The sequence below is a fragment of the Schistocerca cancellata genome, chromosome 1 (assembly GCF_023864275.1).
Source record: "Schistocerca cancellata isolate TAMUIC-IGC-003103 chromosome 1, iqSchCanc2.1, whole genome shotgun sequence".
In the NCBI taxonomy this organism is placed as follows: Eukaryota; Metazoa; Arthropoda; class Insecta; order Orthoptera; family Acrididae; genus Schistocerca; species Schistocerca cancellata.
The window spans coordinates 1054444644-1054459100 of record NC_064626.1 but is presented as its reverse complement, the minus strand read 5'-3'; positions in this window follow the sequence as shown (position 1 = coordinate 1054459100).

Below are 14457 nucleotides of genomic sequence, written 5' to 3'. Positions count from 1 at the left end.
TGACGTCTCTGTTCACTGTAATAAGTTTAGCGCCTGTGTTTTGCGACCGCACCGCAAAACCGTGCGATTGGTTCAAATGGCTCTGAGCACTATGGGACTCAACTGCTGTGGTCATAAGTCCCCTAGAAATTAGAACTACTTAAACCTAACTAACCTAAGGACAGCACACAACACCCAGCCATCACGAGGCAGAGAAAATCCCTGACCCCGCCGGGAATCGAACCCGGGAACCCGGGCGTGGGAAGCGAGAACGCTACCGCACGACCACGAGATGCGGGCACCGTGCGATTGTTATTGAAGTCGTGAGCCGCTGTGGAACTAGAGGTCCTTGGTTCGAGTCTTCCCTCGAGTGAAAATTTTACTTTCTTCATTTTCGCAAAGTTATGATCTGTCCGTTCGTTCACTGACGTCTCTGTTCACTGTAATAAGTCTAGCGCCTGTGTTTTGCGACCGCACCGCAAAGCCGTGCGATTGTTATTGAACTCGCGAGCTATATTTGCTGGATTCATATTGCCCACGGAATACATCTCACGTATTTAAAGCTCTCTCGTCCAAAGTAGTGAACAGTCAACTGCCAGCCAGGGAGCCTCGTTAGCAGCAATACTCTCTCTTCCGTGCGCTGTAGTCGACTGACGTCGTCTGTTTCGATGTTTGTTTAGGTGTGGCGTCCCCATACTACGGCGCAGTTACCTCGCATCGGACGGACGGACAGATAATAATTGTCTGAAAATAAAAAAAATAAACTTTTCAGTGGATGGACAACTTGAACCAAGGACCTCGCGTTCCGCAGCCGCTCACGCTAACCACGGGACCACGACGCTCTAGAGCTCACATTCTCCTTGATGTTGGCTATGTTGCACATTGACTACTCAGTTTGTATATTTTGCTTATTTTTTCATAGTTCCACACAACTTCTTCCTGTTTTCTCGATTGATCTGGATTCAGTTTTTCAAGGCCTATCCACTGTGCCAACTTATAACTAAATCTGAGGGGGGTGCGATGGGGAGCTTCCCTTGTGGGAGGCGCTGCATGGACTGTAGTTCGAGTGTTGTTCACTAGATGGTGCGGGCGTGCTGTGGAAGGGTGTGTTTCCCGTTTCATTTGTCGTGTTTTGTGAGCGGCGATTTTTTCCCGCGCGGTCTCAGTAGCGTCGACATGGCGAAGCGTGGCTTGACGGGCGAGGAAATTGCTCGCGAGTTACATCGTGATTTAGAAGAAAGTGACGTTGATTTGTCAGAGGAAGATATTGTAGATGACTCTGATGACGATGTGGACCATGTTCAAGAAGAAGTTTCTGGCAGTTCAGGTAAAGAATTCTGACAACAAAACATGTATAATTTTTGTTCAGATTTTCACTGAAAAAACTCTCAGTACGTAATTATGATTTTATTTGCAAATACTACTCTTCTGATAGATTCAGAAGAGGAGAGCAGGTGTCCAAGCACTTCAGCAGCAAGTAATCCCGTCGACATTGTGCCTGCAGAACGAGCAAGACTCACGGCGAGGGGGAAGCCGAGACTTGCGCGCCGCACCGATTCTGAGGAAGGTTGGACGACTACTGATCGTGCGCCAGACATCGATCTGTTCTCAGGACAATCCGGAATATGCAATGTTGTCAGTTTAGACCAGAACAGTGCACCTATAGAATTTTTCTCATATTTCCTCACATACAGTATGATGAAACATATTAAGGAACAAACTAATCTGTATGCTCAACAATACACCAGGAAATTACGAAGCACAAATTCCCTTTCACCCACCTGCTCCTTATCAAAGTGGAATGGAGTTACACTTATGGAAATAAGGAAGTTGTAGTCCAAATGTGTGCAAGTGTGAGGCCACGTATACGAGAGCACTGCTCCAAGAACCCTGTTGTCTCCTGTAATTTCTGTCCAAACATCTTGAGCCATGACAGATTTCTTTCTATTTTGAGAAACTTCCACATTAATGATAATTCCTTAGCTAAGAGGAAAGGAGAAACTGGGTATGACCCACTGCACAAGGTGAGACCCTTCCTAGATAATGTGTGTGCTAATTTCCAGCGTGCGTATACACCATCTCAAAAAATTACAATAGATGAAGGCATGTGTAAATTTCGAGGTCGTGTGTATTTCAAACAGTACATGCCACAAAAACCGAATAAATATGGTATCAAACTGTACATGTTATCCGAATCTGACACTGGTTACATCTGGAATTTCTCTGTTTACGCGGGTGAAAGGTCTGACACAGTGACTCTGGTAAAGACATTGCTTGCAAATCTGTCAGGAAAAGGCTACACTTTGTTTACGGACAGATTCTACACAAGTTCAATACTTGCTTCAGAACTAGAAGCTGCAAAAACTGCTCTTGTGGGAACAACAAGAAAATCTTCGGCAGGGATTGCCTCGTGCTATAAAAGATCCGAACCTTCAGCGAGGAGAACTTATTTTCAGGCGTAAAGACAAAAGATGTGTGCATATGATAAGTACAAGGCACACTGCTGAGATGGTAACTTTCACTGATCAGAGAGGAAGAGAGAAGTCGAAGCCAGCCTGTGTAGTGGACTACAATAAAAACAAGTTTGGTGTTGACTTATCAGATCAGCGATTGTCATACGGCGCATTCGAACATCGAACTGTGAAGTGGTGGAGAAAGTTGGCATTCCATGTTATACTAATGGTGATTGTAAATTCCTGCATATTATATAATAAGGTTACTGGAAAACACCTCACAACATCTCACTTCATGGCAGTTATCTGTGCAGATCTTGCACAAAGCAAAGATCTTGAACCCCGACCTGGTCCATCTGGACTCTCAAGACCATCAACTGGAAATCATTTCATGGAAAAGATTGAGACAGAAGTAGGTAAGAAACAGAAACAAAAACAATGTGTAGTGTGTTCTCTGAGAGGAAAAAAACTGACTGGAAAAGTGTGGCGAAAAGACACAAGCTACCAGTGTAGTGAATGTAAAGTAGCATTGTGCAAAATGCCGTGCTTCAAAATTTACCACACAAAGAGCAAAATTGCATCCTAAAATAGTTACAGGAAGTTACTGTAGATAAGACATACTGTATCCATCATAACTACAATTTCTGTGTAAAATAAAAAAAATTCCTTCTAGAAAATGCAGTGAATATACCTTTGACCAATTTTTCCTTTTTTCAAAAACAATGTTATAATAATAACGCTTGTCAAAAGTATGTATTAATTCAAGAGAAAGGTATTATATATGGTTTTAAACATGAAAGTCTAGGTCTTTCAATAAGAGTAATTTTATTGCTATAACTGAAACCTTTCATGAGTTATAGTAGTTTAAAATAGGTTAAAATCAGCCAGGCTTTATGGTAGACAACCGCGCGCAATTGCTCAGGACCCAAAGTGCTAGGAATGTTTAGGAGTGTGGAAATCTCGTGTACAGATGTATGACACAAGTGACACCCAATCACCTGACCACGTTCGAAGTCCATGAGTGCCTCGGAGCGCCCCATTCTGCTGTCTCACGATGTCTATTGAATACTTAGGTCGCTGATACGGAGTACCTGGCAGTAGGTGGCAGCACAATGCACCTAATATGAAAAACATATGTTTTTGGTGGTGTCCGAATACTTTTGATCTCGTAGTGTACTAATATGAGTTTCATTGTTACGCTGGAAAATCCTTCTGTGACTCAAGCGTTTAGAAGAGGAGTTAAGAAGTAATTAGCTTGTTAGTTTCAGCGCCCAATGCTTGTCGAGGCATGATTCCGCAGCAGGTTTTATAAGCTAAACTCGCTGTAGATCCTCTCCAAAAATTAGAGATTTAACTTAAATATTTGAAACTGAACGAATGAAGAGAAAAGTCTGCAAACAGGACAAATACAGCTGTGACTCTTCATCTTGGGGATTAAGAAGCTACTTCAGCTGTTTTTAATGTTATTATCAGATCAGAACCGGTTTCGTGAAACTGAAAACGACTTCCTCAGGTGACGTGTAACTAGCTCGTAAGAGTTAAGTAGTCCGCAACATGAAACTGAGCTTTCTTTGTCTGGTCAAACTAATAAACTGCTAAATGGCGGTACAACAATGAATCGAAATCAGCCAAACGTAGGGACCAAAGTCCAAACTGGTCGGTGGAACAACAGTTCCAGTCTATGTGCATTCCCGGAACACTGGATGCGACCGCGTGCTGTGAATGTTTTCTGTAAGGCGTGGAGTAATGTGATGAGTCTTTAGAAATTACTGTTGTCTTTGGTTGCGCCAATATGGAATGAAAGGAAAGGGGCGGGTGAAATCTGGTACAAGCAAAATGGCGTACTCTACTCGCAGAGCATCAAGGCTATCCGATCCTCGTAAATGTTCCCATATGGCGAAAGCAGCGCTATCAACAGATCCTCCCACGACATGAAACACTTCACAGAAGTTTGTGGGGTATAATTCAGAAAACAGCAGCGCTAATTAATTATTAGAAATTGATAAACTGATCGCTGCCACCTTTCCTCCTATAGTAGTTCAAAGTTGGGCGTTCCGCCGCCTATAAAGGTCATGCTCGAACGATATATCACGCTTCGGTGCACGATTAGCAGCGTTTTATCGCTGCTCGAGGGACCCTGATGAGCTCTGAGGCTTTCGTGGAATGCCCTTCCAGCGCTCAGCGATGCACCTTAGTAACAACGAAGCACCCAGGTACCATGAATATCACACTCACGAGGGGAAAAATAAGAGAAAAACACATATTATACGTTAATCAGAGTTTCAGGGGAGATATGGGACAGTAAATCTACCACAGCTGTCCATGCCACCAAAAGGTGCGTGGAGGAGGGTACATAGCCTAAAGTATCGTTTACCAATTCACGTGTAATACGTGGGGAAGGACAACTGTTGGTACATTCCCTTGCGGGCATGAATTTAGTGTTGTGTTCTTTACGCGAATTGTTTGTAGTAGAATGCAGTAAGTTTCTAGATTGAAAATGGAATATTCCTAAGTGTCAATAAGCAATCTTGACGAAACTTGACGGGTGTGTAGAGGGGCGCAGATTAACGCAATACCCATTTTTTTGTTTGCGCCCAATTTCACTTTTTTTTTCCACGATAATGCCCGACCTCACATAGCGAATGTGACCAAATGACTCTTAGTCTACGGAAATTTCACTAGGACGCGTTTGATCATCTTCCGTATAGCCCGGACCTCGCTCATAGCTACTTTCATCTCTTCTTACACCTAAAATCTGTCCTTGGTGGTCAACACTTCAACGATGATGACGAGCTGAAAGGACATGTTACCACAGGCGGCAACCTTCTATGAAGAAGGCATACAAAAACTTGTGCCACGTTATGACAAGTGCCTACAAAATTTCGGAAGCTATGTAGAAAAGTGGTTTAACAGTCGTAGATTTTTGTACAGTAAATATTTTTTCTGTATCTGTACATGTTTGTTTTATACAACCAAACGGAACATACTTTGTGGACATACCTCGTATTTGAGTTCTGATCTTAACGTACCATAAATATAAACAATTACAAAAATTCGATGGCTGTGTGGTCCCCTTGTAAGACGCACGGCATCCACGACGGGCCTTTCCTACGAAAAAAAGTAGGACAGTTTTAAAACTGTGATGGTCAATCGCCTTTTTTTCATTCTAGTGTGACGGGTGTTGCGCCAAGCTATGGATGCTGCAGTTACCTTGAATATTTTAAAGACTATCAGGAAGTTCATTACTACGAGGCGCAGCGGCTGTAATATTATTTCGAGAATACGAGTTATGGCTTTAATTCAGTGAACCGTGGTTTTATTTTACGTAGTGAACAGAATGAAAGTTTTCTCATTCTGCTTTCAGCAGTAATGCGCTGGGCAGTATGCAACTTTTTTTTTTTTTAATGTTGCGTCAACCCAAGACAAACTTTTGCACTTTGACTTACCATTTGATATTATTTGGATTTGTTAGCAGCACTCGTAGCGGCTCAACATAATTAAATGCAGTCAGATGCGAATTCTAATGCCCCAGGACTGCGAAATTAATTTTGCCGGGAAATTTTTTATTAAGGTACCTTCCAGCGGTCGTTCAAACTTTAATGCTTGGCATAGAACGCAAAACTGATGAAACTTATAAATAAACTCAAGCCTCATTTTTAAGGAAAGGAGCCGCCACTCAGTGCTTGACCGCAGACAGGTTTGAAGTTTAATTCAGGAAACTGGCGCGCGAATTAATTATTAGATTCTGCTCCCGCAGTCTCTCCTCCCATAGAAGCCCAAACTTCTGCGCTGAAAATTTCTGCCATGATCTGGATTCTAATCGACTACCCCTGCGTCTAGCGCTACAACAGTACCTTGCGAAAGCGACCCGAGATACAACGGTCGTTGCGTGTTATCTATCGAATCTACACTGAAGCACCAAAGAAACTGCTGTAGGCAGGTGTATTCAAATACAGAGATACATAAACAGGCAGAATACAGCGCTGCGGTCGGCAACGCATGTATAAGACTACAAGTATCTAGCGCAGTTGTTAGATCGGTCACTGCTGCTACAGTGGCAGGTTATCAAGATTTAAGTGAGTTTGAACGTGGTGTTACAGTTGGCGCACGAGCGATGGGACACAGCATCTCCGACGTAGCGATGAAGTGGGGATTTTCCCATACGACCATTTCATGAGTGTACCGTGAATATTAGGAATCCGCTGAAACATCAAATATCCGACATTACTGCGGCCGGAAAAAGATCCCGCAAAAACGGGACCATCGACGACTGAAGAGAATCGTTCAACATGACAGAAGTGTAACCCTTCCGCATATTGCTACAGGTTTCAGTGCTAGGCCATCATCAAGTGTCAGCCTGCGAATCATTCAACGAAACATCTTCGATATGGGCTTTCGAAGCCGAAGGCCCCCTCGTGTACCCTTCATGATTGCACGACACAAAGCTTTACGCCTCGCCTCGGCCCGTCGACTCTTGACATTGGACCGTTGATGACTGGAAACATGTTGCTTGGTCGGACGAGTCTCTCAGATTGTATCGAGCGGATGGATGTGTACGGTTATGGAAACGACCTCACGAATCCATGTCAACAGGGGACTGCTCAAGCTGGTGGAGGCTCTGTAATGGTGTGGAGCGTGTGCAGTTGGAGTCATATGGGACCCTTGATAGGTCTAGATACTACTCTGACAGGTGACACGTACATAAGCATCCTGTTTCATAACCTGCATCCATTCATGTCCATGAAATGGTAATTAAATGAATACCCTAAGCTGTCGACAGGCGTTGATATACATCAACGGGGACAATTGAAAATGTGTGCCCCGACCGGGACTCGAATCTAGGATCTCCTGCTTACATGCCAGACGCTCCATCCATCTGAGCCACCGAGGGCACAGAGGATAGTGCGACTACAGGTATTTATCCCTTGCACGCTAACCGTGAAACCCACATTCCCAACTTCATGTCCACACACTATATTCGTAGTGCCCCTGCCCACTACACTCATTACTCGCGGCAGACAGTCTTACCGAGTCCCGTAAGAGTTCGTGCAATGCGTGTGCATCCAGCACAGAAGAAGGAGGTCAATGGCCCATTAGCCTTAACTATATGGAGATGGTATCTGTTCTCTCGGACATGTCCGAAAGAACAGACACCACCTCCATATATTCATGTCCATTGTGCATTCCGACGGACTAGGGCAATTCCAGCAGGACAATGCGACACCCCACACGTCAAGAATTGCTACAGAGTGGCTCCAGGAACACTCTTCTGAGTTAAACACTTCCGCTAGTCACCAAACTCCCCAGACATGAACGTTATTGAGCATATCTGGGATGCCTTGCAATGCGCCCCTCGTACTCTTACGGTTTTATGGTCAGCTCTGCAAGATTCATGGTGTCAGTTCCCTCCAGCACTACTTCAGACATTAGTCGAGTCCATGCCACGTCGCGTTACGGCACTTCTGCTTGCTCGCGGGGGTCCTACACGACATTAGGCACGTGTACCAATTTCTTTGGTTGTCCAGTGTAATTTCGTTAGTCGTCTATAAATGGCGAATATAAAGCTTGGTGTGTCCAATCAATCCCTAGTGAATCAGTTCACGAGTTTACATTTGAGCCAGAGGGTTGATGTATTGCCATCCCTACTCGATGAAACAAGGGGAGGCATACTCCAGGTTTAAATCTTATTAGTCGAATTTGGTAACGAGAAATGCATGCAACTACACTCCTGGAAATGGAAAAAAGAACACATTGACACCGGTGTGTCAGACCCACCATACTTGCTCCGGACACTGCGAGAGGGCTGTACAAGCAATGATCACACGCACGGCACCGCGGACACACCAGGGACCGCGGTGTTGGCCGTCGAATGGCGCTAGCTGCGCAGCATTTGTGCACCGCCGCCGTCAGTGTCAGCCAGTTTGCCGTGGCATACGGAGCTCCATCGCAGTCTTTAACACTGGTAGCATGCCGCGACAGCGTGGACGTGAACCGTATGTGCAGTTGACGGACTTTGAGCGAGGGCGTATAGTGGGCATGCGGGAGGCTGGGTGGACGTACCGCCGAATTGCTCAACACGTGGGGCGTGAGGTCTCCACAGTACATCGATGTTGTCGCCAGTGGTCGGCGGAAGGTGCACGTGCCCGTCGACCTGGGACCGGACCGCAGCGACGCACGGATGCACGCCAAGACCGTAGGATCCTACGCAGTGCCGTAGGGGACCGCACCGCCACTTCCCAGCAAATTAGGGACACTGTTGCTCCTGGGGTATCGGCGAGGACCATTCGCAACCGTCTCCATGAAGCTGGGCTACGGTCCCGCACACCGTTAGGCCGTCTTCCGCTCACGCCCCAACATCGTGCAGCCCGCCTCCAGTGGTGTCGCGACAGGCGTATATGGAGGGACGAATGGAGATGTGTCGTCTTCAGCGATGAGAGTCGCTTCTGCCTTGGTGCCAATGATGGTCGTATGCGTGTTTGGCGCCGTGCAGGTGAGCGCCACAATTAGGACTGCATACGACCGAGGCACACAGGGCCAACACCCGGCATCATGGTGTGGGGAGCGATCTCCTACACTGGCCGTACACCACTGGTGATCGTCGAGGGGACACTGAATAGTGCACGGTACATCCAAACCGTCATCGAACCCATCGTTCTACCATTCCTAGACCGGCAAGGGAACTTGCTGTTCCAACAGGACAATGCACGTCTGCATGTATCCCGTGCCACCCAACGTGCTCTAGAAGGTGTAAGTCAACTACCCTGGCCAGCAAGATCTCCGGATCTGTCCCCCATTGAGCATGTTTGGGACTGGATGAAGCGTCGTCTCACGCGGTCTGCACGTCCAGCACGAACGCTGGTCCAACTGAGGCGCCAGGTGGAAATGGCATGGCAAGCCGTTCCACAGGACTACATCCAGCATCTCTACGATCGTCTCCATGGGAGAATAGCAGCCTGCATTGCTGCGAAAGGTGGATATACACTGTACTAGTGCCGACATTGTGCATGCTCTGTTGCCTGTGTCTATGTGCCTGTGGTTCTGTCAGTGTGATCATGTGATGTATCTGACCCCAGGAATGTGTCAATAAAGTTTCCCCTTCCTGGGACAATGAATTCACGGTGTTCTTATTTCAATTTCCAGGAGTGTATTTGCGAAAGACATGCAAGTTCCATAGTATTATGCATATGTAACAGAGATCGGTGCTTGAGTTTTACGGATACAAAAGGGATTTTTGCATATACAGCTCGCCTAAGGTGCCATCTCGTGGCCGACAGACAAATATTCTGCACACTACAGGCTGTATCCGCATTGTTCTAGAAATGTCCTTGTAAAATGAAATTTGTCCATAAATTATACTAGTTTGCAATGTACCTACATTTTCTGTTTCCTGAATATGCTTCCCGCAAATCTCACATCGTTTACCCAAATTCATTACTTTGCTCTCATCTCTTCGCGACTCCGTGGTCCACTAGCCTACATGCCAGTGTGACTGATGCTTTCCGTGTAAGAGTCGCGCCCTGCACGTTTGAAGGAGTGCTGACAGAACGCTTTCGTCGGCAGAATTCGTCAGTGCAGGCAGACTCTGTGCTCTGCGTGCATACAGCGGCTTGTCTCATCTCCCACGAAGGCCAAACAAACGGTTCCGCTTCTGGTAGACGTGGTTCTGCCTTCATTCCGGCATTCGCAGTTTCCTGGCTGTGCGAAACTTTAGAACTTCTTAGAACGCATCACTGATCCTGTAAACGGCACGCAAGACGCTTACTGCTTACCTCTGGCGCAGGTGTTTATTTTCGTGCCCTCAAAACCGAGGTGTGGATCTGCTCTTCGGGGGAAAGTAAAATTGCTGCGTAATGAGTTTATGGTGGCTTTCTAGAACAGCACTTCCTCTCCCAACAATTAGCATCTTTCCTTTTTTTTTTAATGATGTTTCGGAATCACGCGAGTCAGAGTGGAGGCTCTGTTAAACCGAGCGACTCACATTCATCAGGCAATTATGAACATGAGCAGTGAATTCAGAGTGGCGGCTGATAGTGATATTCAAATTTCGCAGTTTCAAATAATTTACGGACATACGTGAGTGATGCAGTTAATACTGGTATAAATACACTGCGGTGACAGAAGCCATGGGATGTGATGTGCACAAATACAGATGGCACTAGCGTCGCGTGCACAAGGTACAAAAGGGCAGTGCGTTGACGGAGCTTTCTATTCCTCCCCTCTTCCATCCTGTGTTTTCTCCCCCCCTATCATCTCCTTTCTCTCCCCCTCCCCCCCGAGTCATTTGTACTCCCCTCCTCTGCCTTCCCCAATCCCTGGCCCGTCTGCTCAGCACCCCCCACCCCTCTTATGGATCCTCCTCTTCCATTGGCTCATTTCCCCCCTCCACCTTCACTTTTCCTCTCCTTCCCCCCTTTTTTCCCGTCATCTGACTGGTTTCCCCTACCTGCTCTCGGGTGTGGTATGTCGTATTTGTGCCAACTTTGAGCGCAGTGTTTAAGTGAGTGTTCGGTGTTGTGCGTCCTTCCACAGTGTTGCGAACAGAACTCATGCTGTCGCTGGGTGTGCTTTTTATATCTCTTGCGAACAGAACCCAGACTGTCGCCGTGTTTTTTTAATTGTCTGTCTATTGTTTTTCTGCTTGCTGTCTGTTTTATTAGCTTCATCGACCCTGTGTTTTATGTTTTACGCTCCAGAATTTTCTGCCATTTTTACCTTTAAGTCACCGATTTTATCGCCAACTGTTATTATTTTTTATTATCTTCCTCTTTTTTTAAAAAAAAAAAAATTCTGTAGGCTGAAGAGCAGCGTAATAAGCTGCTGCCAGCGCGCCCCCTTTAGGGGGAATCGAAACCCAATAAAGGAAAAAAAAAAACGGAGCTTTCATTTACACTCAGGCGACTAATGTGGAAAGCTTTCCGATGTTATTATGGGCGTAAGAAGGGAGTCACGAGACTGTGAACATGGATTCGTAGTTGCAGCTAGACCCATGGGACGTTCAATTTCGGAAATCGTTAGGAAATACAGTATTCAGAGATCTTCAGTGTCAAAAGTGTGCCGAGAATGCCACATATCAGACATTACTTCTCATCACCGACAACGCAGTGGCCGACGGCCTTCACTCAACGAGCGAGAGTGTGGCGTATGCGTAGAGTTGTCAGTACTAACAGACAAGCAACACTGCATTAAGGGGACCACACCCTGCCTATCTAACCCATGTTAATTAAGGCAAATATTTGACCCATTTCTGAAAAAACTATTTGATGCTGGATCTTAATATTTTTACTGTGTGATACATGGTGCTAATAGAGTCAACTGTACTAAAATCTACTTTTTCCATTTTATGGTTTTTAAGAAATACTTTTTTAAATTTATTAACAAAAATATTAAATTTTTTCTGCGGAAAATATTTTTTTTAACTTCCTAATGGGGGAATATTAATGAATGTAGTACCAGAGGTGGCTTTTTGTGTTATGCAACGTCCCTGAAAATTTCATTCATTTATCTATGATAGTTTCTAATATAATGGGGCATATGTACTGAAAATTTTAGTTTGCGGGAAATTGACTTTAAAGAAAAAACTTTAGAAATTTGTTACTTACAGTTAATTAAAACTGCCCTGCTGCATATGCTAGCCCTTCTTTGGCCTCTAGTAGGTCTTACTGCTTCTTTTTCACCTTCCTGGATGTTTGTCTTGCTTTCTTGGCCATATTAGATGCAGATCTGTCTGCATAGGCTATCCTCATTTTATCGCAATGCTGCAGCGCAATGATCATATTTTCACCAGGATCAATTCCCAGCTTTTTCAGTAAGCAACACTTTCCAATATTACCACAGTTGAATGTAATAACAGCATCAGGAACTCCCTAGTTTTATTGTATGCATGCCTACAAATACAGTTTTAGGAAGGCGGTTCTAAATTACGCTGTTGAAACATTCATTTGGGTTCTGTGTCTGCCGATGCAGACATTTCCTTAGATGGTCAGGATGAGCAAAGTATCTGAAAATAGGTTTAATTGCTGTAATAACAGCAGCAGGAAGAGAATGCTGGTGAGAATAAGATTCTCCAGTTGCCTGAGCCATATTGTATTTGCACCACGAATTTTCTCCTGATGGACGCAATCCATGGCATGGCTTATCATCAGAAGAGGACTTATGGAAGAATATGGCACAAACATCTCTTGCCTCCAGATTTTCTTTATTTCTCCTAATTGGCTGCCCATAGTATTCCTGCAAGTTTTCTATTTCAGTTTTAGTTAACCGACCCTGTCCGGTCAAGAATTTTCCATCTTCTAATTTTTTCCTCTCACATCAACAGTTAGTTTTCTCGGTCTTGTTCCCAAACGTTTTTGAACATGGCCTACACATTCTATTTTGCTAATAATGGCATCTTCATATGGCTTAGAGTTGACAGTGGGTGGGTTGACAGTAGGTGACAGAAAAGTGGGCGTGGCACATAAACACACGTGGTAGGAAAATGCTCTTTAAATGCTCGAAAAAAATTTTTTTTCACCAAAATCCTTTACCGAGTACTTAAATGAAACCTTAATCTATCGAACTATGATGAAAACCGAAAATCGATATTTTTCGACCTGAACCACGGTGTGGTCCCCTTAAATAACCGCACAAATCAATGTGGAAAGTAGGACGAACGCATCTGTTAAGACATTGCGACGAAATGTGGTGTTAATGGGCTATGGCAGCAGATACCGACGCGAGTGCCTTTGTTAAGAGCACAACGCCGGCAGCGCCTCTCCTGGGCCCGTCACCATGTGGCCTGATCAGATGAGTCGTGATTCCAATTGGTAAGAGCTGATGGTAGGGATGGAGTGTGACGTAGATTCTACGAAGTCTTGGGCCGAAGTTGTCAACAAGGTATTGTGCAAGCTAGTGGTGGCTCCATAATGGTGTCAGCTGTATTCACCTGGAATGGATGGGTCCTTTCGTCCAGCTCAACCGATCATTCACTGGAAATGATTACGTTCGGCTGCTTGGAGACAACCTGCAGCCGGTCAGGGACTTCACGTTCCCCAACTACGGTCGAAAGTATATGGACGACAATGCGCCACACATGGTTTGACGAACATTCTGGACAGTTAGAGCGAAAGATTTGGCCACCCAGATCGTCTGACATGAATCCCATAGAACATTTATAGGACAGAATAGAGAGTTCAGTTCGTGCACAAAATCATGCATCGGCGACAATTTCGCAACAAATGAAAGGCTATAGAGGACTTCCAATGACTTTTTGAGTCCATACCACGCCGAGTTGCTATACTACGCCGGGCAAAAAGAGGTCCGACACGATATTAAGAGGTATTCTATGACTTTTGTCACCTCATTATAATATGAAATATATAGTGTTTCAAAAAGATTCATCCGATTTCGTAAAAAAATACCTTCTACATGAATGATGATAGAAAATTGTGGTAAATTTTAACTTGACACTAGTTGTAAGTTTGTGGTTCGTGTGGTCGCCGGTAGGGTTGAGCTATCAGTTAGAAAAAGTACGTAGCTGGATTTGTTGGAGATCCAACTTTATCGCAGATTATGAGACCATACCAGAATCCCATTTTTGAACGTGGCGGAGCGGCACCACAATGACACCTACATGTAAGAGCATTTATTAACATTGAGGCTGATTCAGCGGTGGATTAGCGATAAGGACCGTATGGATCTCGGAATGCCACCATTAGCCTCTAAGGTCCTAATCTCACGGTATGTGGTTCCTTTAGTGGAGTTTGTGAAAACGACCATTGGTTTTCGCCCTTAGAATCTTAATTGCCATTGAGTTGTTGCTGAGATCTTATTAGATTTCTTATTGGCTTTTCGTGGCGGACCGCATCAAACCTGTCGGAAGACTGATTACAAAAAAAGAATGGAGGATAGGTTAGGACAGTCCAAGCGCCGGCCGCTGTGGCCGTCGGTTCTAGGCGCTTCAGTCCGGAACCGCGCGCCTGCTGCGGTTGCAGGTTCGAATCCTGCCTCGGGCATGGATGTGTGTGCTGGCCTTACGTTAGTTAGGTTT